Source organism: Apodemus sylvaticus, chromosome 16, assembly GCF_947179515.1.
Source record: "Apodemus sylvaticus chromosome 16, mApoSyl1.1, whole genome shotgun sequence".
Lineage (NCBI taxonomy): Eukaryota > Metazoa > Chordata > Mammalia > Rodentia > Muridae > Apodemus > Apodemus sylvaticus.
The window spans coordinates 89,759,620-89,765,080 of record NC_067487.1 but is presented as its reverse complement, the minus strand read 5'-3'; the positions used below and the strand labels follow the sequence as shown (position 1 = coordinate 89,765,080).

Here is a 5,461-nt window from a genome sequence, read left to right as displayed (position 1 = left end):
TGGGGGAAATGCAAAACTATAGCCCTTGGCTGTGGAGTGGCGGAGATGACATCATCGCTTCTGCAGGAGTGCTGGGGGTGGGGCAGCGGAGTGGGAGCCTGCTCTGTTCTTGCTGCTGCCAAGGCTGCTGAGCTCCTGTCAGGGGATGAGTCTGGATAAATAGGGTTCTACAGTGGCCATTGCCCACAGCACTCTGAGCTGCCGGGCCCAAGACTGGAGCTTCCCATGCGGGTCGGTGCTGAGTGCTGGCGCTGCTGGCGCTGGTGTGCCCAGGGGGCATCTACAGCCAAAGCCCCAGAACTCCCCAACAGTGCGGACTGGAGCTCCAGCAGGAAAGCTCACTCTACTGGCCCTAGGTAGAGATGAGGAGAGCAGCGGGGCTGGAAGACAAAGGTCCTCCCAGCAGGGACTGCAGCCCAGGAGGACAGTGCCATGATCTTCTCCGCCATGGTGGCTTCATGCCTGTGGCTGTGCCTGGCGCTGGGAGCGCAGGGAGAGCCATGCGAGGCTGTGTGCATCCCCATGTGTAGGCACAAGCCCTGGAAGGTCACCCAGATGCCCAACCACCTGTACCACAGCACTCAGGAGAACGCCATCCTTGCTCTCTAGCAGTATGAGGAGCTAGTGGACCTGAACTGCAGCTCCGTGCTGCACTTCTTCCTTTGTGCCATGTACACACCCAACTGTACCCTGGAGATCCTGCAGGATCCTGCCGAGCCCTGCAAGTCTGTGTGCCAGCGAGCATGTGACGACTGCAAGCCCCTCATGAAGATGTAAAACCACAGCTGGCCAGAGAGCCTGGCCTGCGGTGAGCTGCCGGCCTATGACCCTGGAGTGTGCATCTCTCCCAAGGCAATAGTCGCTGACCTTCCGGAAGATGTAAAGTGGATAGACATCACACAAGATATGGTGGTGCAAGAAAGGTCCTTTGATGCAGACTGTAAACGTCTGAGCCCTGATCAGTGCAAGTGCAAGAAGGTGAAGCCAACCTTGGCAACAAACCTGAGCAAAAAGTACAGCTATGTTATTCATGCCAAAATAAAAGCCGTCCAGAGGAGTGGTTGCAATGGGGTCACAACTGTGGTAGATGTGAAAGAGATCTTCAAGTCTTCCTCACCTATATCCCTCGAATGCAAGTCCCTCTCATCACCAATTCCTCCTGCCAGTGTCCACACATCCTGCCCCATCAAGATGTCCTAATGATGTGTTATGAGTGGCATTCAAGAATGATGCTTCTTGAAAATTGTTTAGTTGAGAAATGGGGAGATCAACTCAGTAGAAGGTCCATACAGTGGGAAGAGAGACTTCGGGAACAGCAGAGAACAATTCAGGACAAGCAGCAAACAGCCAGCTTCCCCAGTCACAGTAACCCCCCAAAGCCAAAGGGAGGGTCACCTGCTCCCAAACCTGCCAGTCCTAAGAACATCAAAGTGAGAAGTGACCCCAAAAGTCAAACCTGAATAAAGGTGCAAGCTAATTTCTTTCCAAGATGGAGCCACCCTTGAAGGAGAAGGCGATGCTGCCTGGAACAGCCTACAGAACGCCACCCACCACTTGCCTTAAGGACCCTCTGGGGTTCTCTTTATAGACACATCTTGCAGCATTTCTCTTAGTGATGGCTTCAGTGTTTCACATTAAGTCACAGAGCCCTGTTATTTGTTGGTTTCCTGGTATGGAAAGTAGAAGAGGGAAAGTTGGGGAAGGGCGCCTGCATTCAGTGCTCTGTGTGCATACTGTGTGACCTTCAGTTTTGGGAATTTGACCTATAATGTATGTACATTGTAAAGTTCACATGCTATGTCAAACAAAACTTTTTTTGACAAAAATATTGAATATCCTTTAACTTCTGTTAGGAAGTTAGTGATATATTAAATGTTATTGAAAACATGTTTTTGACAAAGGCAGGAGGAATGGTACTTAAAAGATCTTCATGTGTGTGGTCCGTAGGAAGGTTTTTCAGATGAGTGTGGCTTTGAAAAGCTTAGAGCTATGGGATGTGGGAAATGGTGATGTGTGTTTGTCAGACTTTCAATTCTGTCTTTACCTAGAAACTTTGAAAAGAAAGCTAAAAATGATAAGTAAAGAGGGGCAGACTGTCAAGGTCTATGTTCTTGTCACCTGGCTACCACACCATCCGGGAGATGCTCCTCACCAGTTACCCAGGAGCCGCCCCACAAAAGGTATTCTTTCTTCCTCTATGACTAAAGCAATAAAGAGCCATCTTGGATAATAATAAAACAGAAGAAGAAGAAGTCGGGAAACTGCCTTATTTAGGCCTGTTCTTTTCTTTTCCTCCTTTCACCCAAGTTTTACTCCCAGCAATAAGTGTTATGGGGAGACATCGGGTCCGTCTGTTGGTGGCACTAGGGGCAGGTTGGTGGCACCGCAACACCCCTTCCCCCATCTTGCCTACAAGTTGCATGACCTGCATTGGAATCCATGGGGTGCGGTGGGGCAGGGAGAATCCTTTCAGATCCTGGATGCGGTTGAATTCAATGTATTTTGCTCTCTTGCCTGCCCTTCCCAAGCTAGGGGAGGAGAGAGCTGCCTTCTTCTGCATGAGAATGCTTAGGGTGTCTGCCTGCTGGGACTCCCCTAATCCTTTCTTCTCCTTTCTCACGGCAAAATCTCAGGTTTTCTCAGGAAAAAGCTCGCATTTCGCATATTTACATTTGCATTTTATTTTTAAAACAATCCTATCGAGGCAAAAATCTGTGTGGGGGGACATACTTCTCTCCCAACCAGGTCTAAACTTGCCTGGAAGGCTGCACCTGTTTTGAGCCCCTACCAGGAAGGGTGTTTGTGGGGGATGGAAAGAGGAAGTTCTGTGGCCCTCAAATCATTGGGAGAGAGCAGTCTGCCCGCCCCCTCACCAGGCTGCCAGCTCGGCGCACCTGAGGGCTGAGCCCAAGAAGCTGGCCTCAAAGGTGCTGGTGCAGTGATTGTCAAAAAATGCCCTTCAAGTCTCAATTTCCTGGCCGGCCTTTTCTTTAGCTTGCAAGGCTTGCCCTGGGTCACCTCGGTTCTCCAGAGCAGTCCCGCAGGCGCTCCTTCCCTCTCTCTCTCCCTTTCTACTCCCTGCTTGCCCAAGGCTGAACCCAAAACGCACCGCCAAGAAGGAGCAATAGACTCGGGGGCACTCAGTGCACCCTGCCCCGCAGTCCCCTCCCAAGCCGAGCTCGGCTCCTGGACTCTTGATTACCCAGATGAGTGTCATTCAGATCTAGGTCTGCAGGTCTGCAGCCTGCGTCCCTGGCTGCCTCGCTGGGGTTCCTGTGTGCTCCTGTTCCCTGTCACTGTCTGCGAGCCCGAGCCCCTCACCCAGGCTGGGGAGCACCCCAGTCACCTCAGCCACACTCATTTCGCTTCCTCCCGTGGAGGAGTTTGCAGCAAAACCGGGCAGCACCAGGCCAGGAAGTGGAAGGGAGAGAGCAATTCCCGTCGCTCAGCCAGCTTGCCAACTCTCCCTCCCCGAGGCCGGCCCTCTGAATCCCAACTGCAACTTTTCCTTTCCCTCTGTTTTTCCCCTCAACTGCAGCGAGCGGGCAGGCAGCAGCTGTGGGTGGCAGAACAGCGAAAGCCAAGAGCTGGCGAGTAGGTGGGTGGGTGGGGAAGCGGGAGGGAGAGGAAGGGCAGAGAGAGAGGGGTGAGGAGAGGGGAGGGTGGGTGAGATTCTGCTCTCCTGCCACTCCCAGCCCGTGCGGGGGGGGGGGGGGGGAGGTGGGAGGGAGGAGGCCGCGAGGAGGAAAGGGAGGAGGCAGGGGGAGGAGGGAGGGGAGGAGGGAGGGGAGGAGGGAGGGGAGGAGGGAGGGAGGGAGCCAAGGAAGATGCTCCAATAATCTGCGTGTTTCCTAAGGCTTGGAGCACTTGTACATTTCTGCAGGCGCATAGCTAGCCATTTAAGGCGGCTGCTGCAGCTCTGACTGCATCTTCCTTCTCTTCTTCCTCCAGGTCCGTGCCTGTGCACATGAGTGTGTACGACTGTGTGTTGCAGGTTGTCCATTTTAGTTCTGCCCAGGAGGTGGGACTTGGTGACTTTAGCACCATCTTTTTTCTTTTTATTATTATTATTTTTGCTTCCCCACCGTCTGTTGCTGCAACTCTGCAAAGCCTCGGACTCAGAGTAGGAGGGCTCACCTCCTTTTCAGAGCTCCTGGACCCCGCAAGCAGGCGAGCGCCAACCTGGCCACCACACCTGGCAGAACACGCCACAAGAGGGACCCAAGGCTCCCACCCAGCCGGGCAGCGGTTGAGGCGGCCGGGATGGTTTCCTGTGCTGAAGGATTTTGCATCTGATCATTAGGCATTTCAAAGAGAGGCCCCCCCCCCCCCCGTTCCCCTTCCCCCCCTCCCTCGCTGTCTTTGTTTCCTTACCCCCCCACCCTGTTCTCCCCCACTCCCCACTCCCCCCCACCCCACCTCTCTCTCTCTCTCTCTCTCTCTCTCTCTCTCTCTCTCTCTCTCTCTCTCTCCTCTCTCTCTCTCTCTCTCTCCTCCTCCTCCTCCTCCTCCTCCTCCTCCTCCTCCTCCTCCTCCTCCTCCTCTTTTTTAGAACTAGAGATCAGAGGTGGATGTCTCTCTTCGCCAGCCAAGTGTAGTTTCTGGTGGATTTTCTGGCTTGGAAGAGTCTGCCTGGACTGTGTGGGCTCCCTGCTGTCTTGCCCTGCAGGTTGTGTCTGTAGCAAGACTGAGATCAATTGCTGGCTGCCAGAGGATGAGAACCTCTTCCCTCTCCTGGAAGGGCAGGATTCAGGGAACAGCAATGGGAACGCCAGCATCAATGTCATGGACATCTCAAGGAATATCACTTCCATGGAAGTCAGGTGGCCGCTGCCCAGCCCGCCCCGCCCCCGCCCCAGCTCTGCATCTCCCTCTTGCCCCCACCCCCACCCCCTGCCCTTGAACCAGCCCTGTGCTCCCCAGCTTGCCTCTGTTCACAGCCCACCCAGTGCATCAGGCTCGTCCTGGCTAGGGAGATGCTGCAGGGCTGCAGGTTCCAGGTGACTCCAGCCCCAGCCAGGTGCAATCCGATGATGCTGGGGAACCTGGGGCCCAGCTCCTTTCCCCGCCCCCCACCCTCTCCAGGCTCTTTTCCAGGGTGCGAATTGGTTTCTTTGCCCCCCCACTAAAGAGCAACAGTTTGGCTAGGTTCAAGTGGAATAAAGTGGAGGCTGCTCGGTTTCCTGACTGGTGGTGGCAGATAGAGGCCAGCAGAGGCAATGCTTACCTGAGGAGACAAGGTGACAGATAGGGACTGCTTGGGAACCAACCCAGATTTCTTGTTTTTAACTGTTTCCTTTTGGAGGCAGCAAAACATGCCAATAAGTAAACAAGTTGGATGCTGGCTTCTCCCTAGGAGACTTTGGACCTGTTCAGGCCATCATGGACGCCTACCTCTTTGCTTTTCCTACCCCCAACCCTGCCTCCTTCTCCAACCCCATTTTGTGCATTTCTGAGACAT

General features: G+C 54.1%; 1 pseudogene; it reads left to right on the top strand.

Moving 5' to 3' along the window:
* Positions 1 to 432: 432 nt before the first annotated feature.
* LOC127666718 (secreted frizzled-related sequence protein 4-like) lies at positions 433 to 4,303 on the top strand (annotated as a pseudogene).
* The last annotated feature ends 1,158 nt before the right edge of the window (positions 4,304 to 5,461 follow it).